The following is a 13748-nucleotide window of genomic DNA, read 5'->3' as shown; positions in this document are numbered from 1 at the left end:
ACTGTACTATGTTTTTTCCTTTACATACATATTTATGACAAAGTTTAATTTATTAATTAGGCACAGTAAAAGATTAGCAACTAACTAATAATAAAATAGAACAATTATGGGAATTCGCTGGCAGTCCAGTGGTTAGAACTCCATACTCTCACTGCCAAGGGCCCCGAGTTCAATCCCTGGTCAGGGAACTAAGATCCCACAAGCCTTGCGGCCAAAAGAAAAAGAAAAAAAGAACAATTATAACCACATACTGTAATAAAAGTTATGTGAACATAATTTCTCAAAATATCTTACTGTATAAATGTAATGCTTTTTCCATCTTAATTAAGCACTTATCATATACTGTGGCCATAACTTTTACAGTTTGAGGTGTGACAGCAAAACTAGCACAAATTTCTTTTTCCTTCTACACAATTTCATGTATAGAAGATTCGTTCTTACCGTAGATCTTAAAACCTTGGCACACTATTTTTTTTTTCTTATTAAATCAAGAACTTTCACCCTTTCACTTTAAGGAAGCACCTTACGGCCTCTCTTTGGCATATCCGAATTGCCAGCATCACTACTCTTGCGCCTCGGGGCCATTATTAAGTAAAACATGAGCTGCTTGAACACAAGCACTGCAATATCATGACAGTCAATCTGATAACCCAGGCGGCTGCTGAGTGACTAATGAGAGGGATACTCTGGACAAAGGGATGACTTACTTCCTCGGTGGGATGGAGCCAGATGGCATAAGGTTTCATCCATGCTACTCAGAACGATACACAACTTAAAACTTGTGAATTGGGCTTCCCTGGTGGCGCAGTGGTTGAGAATCCGCCTGCCAATGCAGGGGACACGGGTTCGAGCCCTGGCCTGGGAGGATCCCACATGCCGCGGAGCAACTAGGCCCGTGAGCCACAATTACTGAGCCTGCGCGTCTGGAGCCCGTGCTCCACAACAAGAGAGGCCACAATGGTGAAGAGGCCCGCGCACCGCGATGAAGAGTGGCCCCCGCTTGCCGCAAATGGAGAAAGCCCTCGCACAGAAACAAAGACCCAACACAGCCATAAATAAATAAATAAATACATAAATTAAAAAAAAAAAAAAAAAAGATTTCTAAAAAAAAAAAAAAAAAAAAAAACTTGTGAATTATTTCTGGAATTTTCCATTTAATATTTTCAGACCACAAGTAACCATGGGTAACTGAAACCTTGGAAGGCAAAGCCACGGATAAGGGAAGACTACTGTATTAGGGGGAAAAAACTCCACTGATTTATAAGTTAAAAGACTTAGGGTTATAGTTCTGGCTCCATTAAGGATTACTGTATAGTCAGGACATGCTAGTTGTGCCTATTTCCTAATCTACAAAATTACCTCAAGTACTGGTTATGACGATAAAAAATAATTTTAAGAGTGCTTTAGTAAGCATATAAAGTACAGCTGACCCTTGAACAACACGGGGGTTTGGGGCACCGACCCACCACACAGTGGAAAATCTGGGTGTCACTTATAATCAGTCCTCTGTGCCCTCAGTTCCAAGTCTGTGGATCCTGTAGTACAGTAGTATTTACTATTCAAAAATCCACGTATAAATGGACCCGCACAGTTCAAACCCGCGATGTTCAAGGGTCAACCGTATATACAAATGTAAGGGATTTCTAGTGAACAATACAATGGGCAACCTCCCATTATTATCTTCATCTAGTGGCTACAATTTTAGGTTTTACTACCAGACTTCAAGTATACGATTGCTTTAAAAGAAAGGGAACTGCCGCTTTAAAAAGGTTTTAAAATCACTAGTCCAGAAGATACCTTTATGCTTCAAAAACAGATGCTTGGATTTATTTCCCAAACTGTGGACTGGGACTCTAGAGACAGTAAGCTTATTAACAACAGAGTGAGGAAAGGACCTCTAAGGACTTGTCTAATTCGTTACTTAATGCATGAATGGCTTCTACAATGCACTGGAGCAACAGCCACCTAAAATCTACTTAAATATCCCCACTGACAGGGAAATCACTAACTCAAGAAAGCCATTCCATTTGTGATCTGCAACAACTGTTAGAAATGTTCTATGTGGAACACCATGAAATCTCACTCAGTGCATATTCAGAGCCTGTTACAGGCTGGTGCTAAACAACTTTGTCTGCATTCTTACCAATCATCATGTGATGTGACTGGTGATTACACTTAATGAGACTAGAAATAGGTGATAATTAGCAATGTTTCCTATCCCCATGGTTCCAGTTACAAACTGTTTCACCCACTCTCTGAACCTCAGTTTTCTCAGCTACAAAATAGAGACAATAAACCTGTGTTACCTCCTCAAAAACCCTTTCCCTGGTTACCTAATTATTCTGTTTTATTTTCTTGTTAATACTTACCACTATCTAAAATTATCTTACTTGTTTACTTGTTGTCAACCTCCCCTCACTGAAATAAAAGCTCCATAAAAGTACAGGACCTTATTTGTCTCATAAACACTGTCTACCGCCTATATCAGAGCCTGGCACATACTGAGTGCTCGATAAATATACATGTTAAACAAATGAAATAAACAGGTCTCCTAAACATCCCAGTTCCTTTAACTGTTCTCCAATTCTTGTCATTCTTGTCATGCTCTTCTGGACACACTCTAGTTTGTAAAAATCCTACTGGTGCTAGAAAAGCACAGCACTTGCAATGAAAAAACAAACAAAAAATATTCAAGTATTTGTTCTGTTAATTATTAGCAATGTGAACTTGGGCATTTAATTCTCTCAAAAATTGCCTCCTGAGGCATAAAATGGTTAGAGTAAGAAGGTTTACCTTATGGCTTGAACAAGGATTAAGAGGAACAACCCAATACAACTAAAGGAATATACACACAAATGTTTAAAAATGTAGAATGCTCCTGGCAATACCATCTATAAGAGCAAATATAGACGTCATCAATCTAGATGCTCATCAGTAATTGTGTATTTATAGTACATCTATATAACGTGATGAAGCAGATGTTAAAAAGACTGATGCAGTTCATGAACAGATACCCATAATATTCTTTAATATTCTTAAGCAAAAAAGGAAAATTTCAAAACACTTTGTATAAAATAAAAGCCAATTTCTATTCTAAAATTAGATTACTGTGATGGAGAACCTAATATATAGCAAAGGGAACTCTACTCAATGCTCTGTGGTGACCTAAATGTAAAGGAAATCTAAAAAAGAGTGGATATGTGTATACGTATGACTGATTCACTTGGCTGTACAGAAACTAACACAAACGTTGAAAAGCAACTATACTCCAATAAAAATTTAAAAAAAAAGAAAAAGAACAGGAGGGCTGCATCCGCCCCAAAGGCAATGCAGCCCAGGATAAGAGCCAGATCAGTTTCAAAAAAAGATTATCATGATGGTTGTACAGCTCTGTAAACATACAAAAAAAAAAAAAAAAACCCACTGAATTACGCACTTTAAATGAGCAAACTTTGTGGTATATAAATTGTATCATACAGCTGTTAAAAATAAACCTTTTTTATTTTTAAAAATTATATTTATGGATATTAATTACATATATACACATACATGAATATTTGCAGAACGCCTGAGACAGGATGAAGTCCTGAAGCAGACCACTAGAGGCACAGTTTCCTGATGACTTCACCTCAATAATCAGTACTTTTGTGGTACAATTGCTGAATTAGTTATGAATCAATCAAATTCTACTGGACAAGCAGCCCACATTTCTCCATTTTGTAAAAACAAAAATAATGAACTTTGTCACTGTTATGTCTGTCTACAACATGACCCAATCTACTGATAATTATTTCATAAATGAAATTCGGACTGATACATCTTGTGCTTTTATGAAGAAAGCTGGTCTCTAATGACAACCATTTTTTCCCCTAAGCCTTCCCAGAATATTAATAGCTTACTAATGAACTTTTCTAGGTTTAACACTTAGCTCACCAGTCTAAAGTTGCAGAATCAACTCTCTACCCTTTCTAAAAGGGAAGATATTTTCCGCTTCCAGTTCTACAACCTATCATTTCTCCATCATCAAGGATTAACAACAGTGGTTGTGCAATGTCACATGTCAGTTCTCTCAGTATCTGGTTTGCATTTAATTTATAGCATCTAGGCAATCCTTTAATATCTCACTTATTTTGGGTTTCAACTCCAATTTAGCCATCATTTTTTTTGGGGGGCCGGGCAGTGTGGCATAAGGGATCTTAGTCCCCCGATCGAACCTGCGCCCCCTGCAGTGGAAGTGCGGAGTCTTAGCCACTGGACCACCAGGGAAGTCCCTAGCCATCATTTTATTTATTTTTCTTTTAATTTTTAAATTTTTTAAAAATTTATTTGTTTATTTATTTATTTATTTTTGGCTGCTTTGGGTCTTCGTTGCTATGTGCGGGCTCTCTCTAGTTGCAGTGAGCAAGGGCTACTCTTCGTTGCAGTGCACGTGCTTCTCATTGTGGTGGCTTCTCTTGTTGTGGAGCACGGGCTCTAGGCGCACGGGCTTCAGTAGTTGTGGCACGAGGGCTTCAGTAGTTGTGGCTCAGGCTCTAGAGTGCAGGCTCAGTAGTTGTGGTGCACGGGCTTAGTTGCTCCGCGGCACATGGGATCTTCCCGGACCAGGGCTCGAACCTGTGTCCCCTGCATTGGCAGGCAGATTCTTAACCGCTGCGCCACCAGGGAAGCCCCCTAGCCATCATTTTATTATTATATTATTTTACCACTTCCAAGATCATTCTCCTTGATAAAGAAGAAAAACCAAAGTAAGCATAGTTTTGCTTCTCTCTGTCAAGATACTACATTTGTTTTCCATCCCCCTAAAACAGAAACTGGTAAACAGCAGGCAGTGCAAAAATATCTGTTAAACTAATAAATGTAGGTGATTTATTCCTTCTTCTTACTCTTAAGAAAATATAATCTTGGTTTTTTTCTAATTATAAAAAGATGGACCTTACTGAAAAATTCAAATATTATGTAATTATGTAAAGTAGAAGTCCCTCATAAGTCCCTCCTTCAACAGAGAGAGAATCACTGTAGTAGGATGAATAATGACATCCCAAAAGATAACCACTTCCAAATCCCTGGAATCTGAAAATGTTATCTTATTTGGAGAAAGGGACTTTGCAGATGTCATTAAGGAATTTGAAATGGGGAGATTATCAACAATTATCCAGTTGAGCAGTACATGCATGAGAGGCGGGGGAGATTTCATACAGAATAGGAGGAAGCAATGTGACCATGGAGGCAGAGACTAGAGGGTACAGCCAGAAGCTAAGGAATGCTGGCAGCCAAAAGAAAGGTGGAAATGGCAAGGAACTGCCTTTCTCCTAGAACCTCCTAAGGGAGAGTGAGGGGCCTCGCCAACAACGATTTTGGGCCAGTGATACTGATTTTAGAATTCTAGCCTCCAGAACTGTATGAGAATACATTTATGTTGTTTTAAGCCTTCAATTTTGTAGTAATTTGTTACACAAGGCACAGAAAACTAATACAATCACTATTAATACTGCATATTCTAACATATATTACTCTTAATCAAAATGGGATCATAACACACAAAATATGATGTCATTCTTTTACATTATCATGTGACTTTACAAGAAGAGAATGTCGTGTTGACGAAACTTATCTGACCAAAGAACTTTTTCCCCCAGAGCATTTTATGAGATTCATGCTCTATGTAATATACTTTAGAGAATGCTGGACCAGTGAGATTCACTCTAGTCCTATATTCTATAACTCTGTACTTTGACTAACATTCCTAACATCCAAGTGAGTGCACAATGGGCACAGAAATGACTGAGTTCTGCGATACGTGTAATAATGTGTTTTAGGTTTAAATAAATGATTAGTTTACACTTAGCTCTTTCATATACACGTAGAAATACTTGTGAATAATATATGATGCCTGGTATTTCAAAATAATTTGGTTTTGTGATGAAGTGGCTGGAGATTTGGATGAGACAAAAGTGATAAACTGATGATTGTTGTAGCCGGGTGATGGGTACATGAGAGTTCACTGTACTATTCCCTTTACTTCTGTGTATGCTTGAGTTTTCCAAAACCAAAAGCGAAAAAATAAAGAAAAGGAAATGACTATAGCGCTCTGTATCTTGGAATGGTTCTGCTACAAATTATTTATTTATTTTTACATCTTTATTGGAATATAATTGCTTTACAATGTTGTGTTAGTTTCTGCTGTATAACAAAGTGAATCAGCTGTATGTATACATATATCTCCATATCCCCTCCCTCTTGAGCCTCCCTCCCACCCTCCCTATCCCACCCCTCCAGGGGATACAAAGCACGGAGCTGATCTCCCTGTGCTATGCAGCTGCTTCCCACTAGCTACCTATTTTACATTTGGTAGGGTATATATGTCAATGCTACTCTCTTACTTTGTCCCAGCTTCCCCTCCCCACCTTACAAATTATTCTTATTCAAATACAAAGTACACTAAAACACACAGGATTTCTTTAAAGAAACCATTACTTCTATGTAACAATATTGTTTCAACATTAGCTTTTCAAGGGAAATAACAGAAACATTATGCTTAAATGTTCATTTCAATTGTCATATGATCTGCATCACCTGATTTCAGAAATGGTGAAATGGAGGAAATGTGGCATGTCTTTATCCAATTGCTTTTGATTAATACCTGTGGCAGAGACTACACTAACATACTGCCCTCTGTTTCCCAGCTAGTTGCCAAAGCCCTGCTAGTAGGTATCTGTAATGTGTGTCCATTCTGGGACAAGGCAGTTAAAAGCCACTGTGCTTCTCCATCTGTCACTTTCCTGCTTCAGTGACAATCCAGGTCACATTTTGAGATGGTAGCTTCACATTATAGGGGACTGTGGGTCCCTAAGCCACTGGATGGCTTACTAACGACCCCCATTGGGTTGTGTGTGAGCAAGATAGGAAACCTTTGTTGTGTTAAGTCATTGATATTTTGGGATTTGTTACCACAAAACAGCCTAATATTATTGTGGCAATAAAGACCGTCAAAACAAGCAGAGTCTATTTATTCAGAGCTTGCTATTGGAAGGGAGTTGGCCACCGTCATTCGTGTTTAGCAGAGACTCAAAGGCAGGCAGGGAAGCGGAAAAAGACTTCAGGTATGCTCTAATTGTAGGCTGCTGCCATGAGGAAGCTGGAGGCCAGCTAACTAGAAGTGGGACATCCTATGTGATTGCTTTGGGAAGCATATTTGGTTTTCTCTGGTTGGTCCTGAGAGAAGCTGGCATCTACTGACCAAGACGTGACTGTTTGGGACTATTGCTACTAAGACTGTGGGTCAGAGATCTACTCTCATATATGATCTAGCCATTGTTTACGTGTATACGTAGTCTCTCATTACCCTAATACAGAAATTGGTACCTAGAAGTGAGGTGCCGCTATAACATAAACCTAATATGGTACTGGCCAAGTGGTCAGGTTGAGGGCTTCAAGGCAACTGATAGAGGCTGGAAAAATGGAGAATCATGTATCACAGTGGCAAAATATTTGATAAAGTGGTTTGCCTGTTATAACTTACAAGGTAACAAAGAGCCCACTGAACTTGTAGTTCTATGACAAGAGTTTAGAAAAGAGAATCTTAGAAGTGTATGCTGGCTGCTATTGGCTATTTGGCAAAGCAATATAAATAAATGACAAGGTCATGAAAAAAAGCAGCTTATTTGCAAACAAAAATAGAAAGGGACAGAAAGGGTTCAGAAATTTAAAGTCTTGCAGAACTGGAAAAGCAGCTTGCTTTTAGACCCCAACATGAAGAGATAGGATTAAAAGATTCTGAGCACAGGTGCCCACTGAAACCTCTTGGCTGATTAAAGTACCTCAGTGGTTTAAAACAACAACAAAAACCAACATTAAGGGTATGGCCTTCCCTCAAATAACCAACTGAGAAGTGAAATGGGAGTTCTCAAATCTTTGGATGAGGTTACTAACACGTGAACTTTTTTTTTTTTTTTTTTTTTTTAATTTATTTTTGGCTGCGTTGGGTCTTCGTTTCTGCGTGAGGGCTTTCTCTAGTTGCGGCGAGCGGGGGCCACTCTTCATCGCGGTGCGCGGGCCTCTCACTGTCGCGGCCTCTCTTGTTGCGGAGCACAGACTCCAGACGCGCAGGCTCAGCCGTTGTGGCTCACGGGCTTAGTTGCTCCGCGGCATGTGGGATCTTCCCAGACCAGGCTCGAACCCGTGTCCCCTGCATCGGCAGGCAGATTCTCAACCACTGCGCCACCAGGGAAGCCCCACGTGAACTTTGGTTATGGTTACTGACATATGCAACTGACTGGAATTATACACATCAGAAGCTTTCTAAATTGAGGAAACTGTCTGTCCAAAAAAAAATTTTTTTTTGAAAAACCACTCAAGCTCAAACTAAAAAACCCTTCAACTATTCAAAATTTAAAACCCTTGGGCTCTCAACTTCTATGAGCAGTAACTTAGTCAAGAAAGATTTGCACCTTCCAAAGAGGGACTATTCGCCCAAAGCTGACACTTCATAGGTGACCAAGGATGATAAAGGAAAAAGGACTCCCAGGAGGTTCTTGGAGAGCAATGGCCAACAGTTAACAAAAAACAATGGATGAGGGAGTTCCTCCCAGATAACTGAATCAAGGTCCAGTCAAGGAATCTCCCCTTCCTCCAGCGCTGGTTGCTTTCACAACATCTGCCTATGGTGGTTTAAAAATTATTTTATCAGCAATTGCTATTTCCCATTCTTCTCCTTTTCTAACAGTAGTGCTTATTATGCCCTCCTGTCCCTGTTTTACTATTGTGTAATGTGGTGAGTGAGAGGGAGACAGACAGCGAAGATAACTTCACAGGTCTCTGGGCCAAGAGGAGCTATATCCGGACCTGATGAAGAGAGTACTGGACATATGGACCACAGGACCTGTGAATCTAGCTACTGCTGCTTAGGGCCCAACATGCTAGCAAAAGAATAACATAATACTATGAATGTCTTCCTAGGACAGAAAGTATAGTGTTTTCTTGATTCTCAGATACATGCTTTTCCACATTTTAACATTTCTGAAACTGAGTATATCTTAAAATCAGTATTAAAAGGAATTTGCCAGCTCCAAAGTGGAGTTCTGAAATAGCAGACAACACACATAGCTAACTTGACCATAAATAAAAGGCCAAATTTCCTTGTCACTTCAATTGTATTATTTTCACTGGCAGCACCACGTGGTTGAATCTAGACCCTTGATTAATGCTCAAAGTGTCTTCAAAAAGAGTCCGCTATGATGTAGCATTATGTACTCAGAAACTGTCATATAATAGACAATGCAGGACTTCCCTGGTGGCACAGTGGTTAGGAATCCGCCTCCCAGTGCAGGGGACGCGGGTTCGATCCCTGGTCCAGGAGGATCCCACATGCCGCGGAGCAACTAAGCCCGCAAGCCACAACTCCTGAGGCCGCGTGCCTAGAGCCCATGCTCCACAACAAGAGAAGCCACCGCAATGAGAAGCCTGCACACCACAACAAAGAGTAATTCCCGCTTGCCACAACTAGAGAAAGCTTGCGCTCAGCAACAAAGACCAACGCAGCCAAAAAAAAAGACAATGCAATTAAAGGCATAAACAATTGCCAAATTTAGGTGAGATCACAGAATTTTCAAAGGTAACAATCTTCTATGACGTACAAGCACTCAAATACCTGTCAAGCCTTTTGAGTTACCTTCAGAAGAAGCTGTTTAATTTCTAACAATAACTCACTCAACTCAGGAAAAAAAAACAAAACTAAGAGTTTAAGCAAAAGGAAAGGAAGACAAAACTCCAGTATTCTTCGATATGCCTCAAAATTATATACTCAATCAAAAAGACAATAAAGAGGTTCAAGATAATTAGCTGGGGTTATGAAAAGCAGCACGTCACCATGATGCTATGTGTTAACTAACCAAAGCCCAAAGTAAATCAGAAGAATTCTAGATTCTGAATGTGAATAACCGAGACTCAAAAAAATTGAATGGTATACAATTGAATGGATAAATGTATTCTATTGAAGGTTAGTTAAAAACCATGTTTATTTTCTTTCCCCTGAAAAATTGTTACTAAATAGATTGCTTGTTTTAGACTTAATGGTGTCTTGGAACTGAGGAAATATGACAATTCAACCTCATCTTTTTAAAATAACTGTACATTGAATTACATCATGTAGATGTATCATAACTTATCTATCCCCTACTGATGGTCCTTTAGGTTATTTCCAATTTTTGCTATTATAAATAATGTTCTAAACACTGATAACTTCAATTGTATTGGTAATATTCTAGTTCTGAGGATAGGTGGTAAGTTCATGGATGTTCATTTTACTATGCTTCATAGTTTACATGTATACACATATTCCTTGTACATATAAAAATTAGTTAATAAAAACTGTGGCAATAAAAATTCTTGTGCTGGGACTTCCACTACAGGCGGCACGGGTTCAATCCCTGGTCAGGGAACTAAGATCCCGCATACTGCACGGTGGTATAGCCAAAAATAAATAACTAACTAAATAATAAAGTGTATAATTCAATGGTTTTTAGTATATTTACAGAGTTGTAACCATTTAAACAATCCATTAAAAAAAAAATTCTTGTGCACCCATTATTGAGCATTTCCCTTAAGATAAATTCCGAGAAGTGGAATTGCTGGGTCGAAGAGAATGCATATTTAAAATTCTGATACTTATTGTCAGGTTGTCTTCGAGAAAGGTATACTAATTTACAATCCCTCCAACAAGGTATGGTTGACACTGGCATTAACAAATGTGAAACTGATATGTGAAAACTAATAAGCAAAGAGAATTTTTAGAAGAACTCTTCAACACTAAACAGCTTACCTCTTTAACCCATGCTACACTGGTGCCAGATGAGTCTTCCTAATACACAGTTCTGATCATGTTACCTCCCTACTCCAGAACCCTCAATGATTCCTTTAACTTAGTAGCTAAAGTCAGAGATCTGGGTCAAAGAGCAGGGTACAAATGCCAGTTCTACCAGTAACTACAATAGCTTTGTGATCTCGGCAAGCTGTGCCTCACTTCCTTCATCTTCAAATGTGGGCAATAACAGTCCTTTTTAAATAGCGTTATTTTAAGCATTAAATAAGTTTAATACATGTCAAATGTTTAGAATAAGTGCCTGACTCAATAAATGTTAGTTATTATCTTCTTACTCTTTCCACTATCTTACCCAGATTCTAACCAAGCCAAATTACTTGCTCTCAGCTAATGTACTTTGTGCTTCTCTGCTTTCATGTTCTTACTCTTCCTGTTCACTACTCTTGGAAGAGCCCCTGCCGTATTTCTTCTTGTAGAAATTATACCCAACTTTAAGGTCCCATTCAAATGCTTCCTTCCTGAAGTTTCCATTGAACTGGTAGTTGTTATCCTCCTCTGAACTCCAAATGCACTTTGCAAAGTCAAATAAAACTTATTTTTCCTACTAGATCACAGATTGACAGAGCATAGGTGTCTTGGGGATATATATAGATATAGATAGATAGATATGTATATCTATCTATCTATATATATGTATATCTACCTATATATATATATAATTTCAGATGAGAAAATGGATCCAGAGAGGTCATGTGGCCTGCCTAAGATCATTTAGCCATCTCAGCATCACGCTAGGAATGGACTCGACACATCCTGAACCAGCCCAGGGCTCTTTTTATCATACCTACATCTTGAGTTTTCCTAAGGGATTATAGCTACTCACATTCTTTGAAGAGATACTTAAACTGGTTAGACTGAAAAGACAAAACCTCCATTTCTTAGAAAGTTCAGACCTTCATCAAATGTGCAAATGTGAGTCCAAACAAATATCACTGATATCTTGTCCAGCTTAGAAGAAAAACAGATCCCATTACAATAGAAGATTTCAAAGTGTTACCTTAGGTTGAATTAGGTTTATAAGAAAGATGGCCTGTCTCAAAGCTTTGACTAAATCAGTCATGAGAATAGCAACAGTAATATGTACTGTCTTAGCACCACAGTCTTAGTTGTTCATACAGCAATATTCAAGAATCTCTGCATACTGATGACATCTTTTCCAATTCAGTTTCTAAGAATTAACTTATCAAAAGTGAAAACAATCACTGTATTTTATCTTCATGCTGAAAAATGACTGCCATTTCTACTTGATAAAAATGTTGATCAATGATTAAATAACTTCTGCGGTCTACAAAAATCCCCCACTAATCTAAATATAACAACTAGAACAAAAACTAAATAACCAGAGCTGAAACTGTTCCAAGACTACATTTACGTAGAGTAACAAGGAGAAGCACTAAAAACAAAAACTCAACCTATAGAAGGATATCCACACATGATATCAAAAATATGTAGCAGAAGTATTTTATTATTTGCTTTTGAAGAGTGGCAAGTCATATTCAATAAATATTCAGGCATAGAAAAAAATGCGCCTTCCCTGGTGTGTACCATGATCTAGTTTCTTGCAGGAGCAGCCGATCAGAGGAACACAATGCTACTTCTTTTACTGTTAAATCAGTCAAATTCCTCCACTGCCCTAGGGAATCAACTAGCTCATTTTACCTGTCTGTCAACTTATTAAAGAAATAACCTGAGTTAAATCACAAACGTAGACACCTTAGCAGAGAACATTCATTCCAATTATAATGTCCTACCGTTTCTTCCACATGGAGAAAATTTGATAAAAAATTCTTAATCCTCAATATATAATCCATAAAGGCCGGACAAGCTTCACGATTCAAATTCATTTCCCTAACCGGAGCGAAACAATATTATTTGTGCGAGATTATACTTATTTCTCACTAGATTTATGAATAACTTCTACATGGCGATATATTTTGAGTAATATTAACACATGGGTCAACAGACATTAAATTTTCTTCCCTTAAAGAACTTTCAATTGGAGAGAATGGGGTTAAATCAAGTCACCTGAGAGTCATTCTTTGTGATACAAATTCTTTTTGAAGTTATAACAAACAATGTCTCCTTAATTTCTTTTCCTTCCTTTTCTGTATTTACATACACACGCCTACTCCACAGAGATCCCTCCATCTCTCCCACCCCTTCCAGCTATGAACAGTACCCTATGTACAGTGGACTGTAAGTAGAGATTCCCAGAATTTCTTCAAGGTATATCCAGCATCGGGTCCCTCTGGGATGAAAGAACTGCGGCTCTGTTACTGCAAATTTCCTTCAGAACCACCTTTCGCTTTTCCCTCCTTCCTGAACACCGCTGACCCGTGCGTGTTGGGGATAAGGGTGGAGGTGCGAGGGAGTCCGCGCAGGGCCTCCGGCGACACCGGCTCTTCCTAGCCCAACCTGAACCTCCAAGGCCGCAAAGCCCGGGGCTCTTCCTCCAGCCCCGGACGCGGCCAACCCTCGCTTCCCCAGGGCAGGGCTCCGCTCAGGTCCGTGCAACCAGCCAAATCGGGCCCGCACCGGGCCGGCCCGGCCCGCCCGTCCGTAGCAGCCCCTGGACCCCCGCCAGCGGGGATGGGCGTGGGCCCCGGCGGCCACCGCCCCGCCAACTCCGGCTCGGGAGGAGAGAGTGCGCCCCACCCGCTACGCCAGCCTCGGACCTACCTGCAGGGGAGAGCGGGGCTCCTGGACAGCGGCCACGGGCCCGCGGGCGGGCGCCGAGGCGGCCGGAGCCCGTCCCGGGGACTCCAAGTATCCCCGGTGGGGCAGGGCGGGCAGAGACGCCGGGGGACTGCCGCGGGCCAGCGCGGCCCGTCGCGGGGGTCGCGGGGACCTGGCTCTCCCCTTAGCACCAGGC

The 13748-nt window shown here is 40.0% G+C and overlaps 1 protein-coding gene across 3 annotated transcripts in view; it reads right to left on the bottom strand.

Moving 5' to 3' along the window:
• The window catches only part of LATS1 (large tumor suppressor kinase 1), a 42176-nt gene extending 28484 nt beyond the window's left edge, over positions 1–13692 (bottom strand). For all 3 annotated transcript variants that reach the window (XR_005022128.1, XM_036871043.1, XM_036871044.1), the window contains exon 1: positions 13556–13692. The gene's annotated coding sequence lies outside the window, so the exon portion shown is untranslated. The remainder of the gene's footprint in view (positions 1–13555) is intronic.
• Positions 13693–13748: the final 56 nt, after the last annotated feature.

Source organism: Balaenoptera musculus, chromosome 12 (assembly GCF_009873245.2).
Source record: "Balaenoptera musculus isolate JJ_BM4_2016_0621 chromosome 12, mBalMus1.pri.v3, whole genome shotgun sequence".
Lineage (NCBI taxonomy): Eukaryota > Metazoa > Chordata > Mammalia > Artiodactyla > Balaenopteridae > Balaenoptera > Balaenoptera musculus.
The sequence above is the reverse complement of the archived record's forward strand: the minus strand, read 5'-3'. Positions and strand labels throughout refer to the sequence as shown.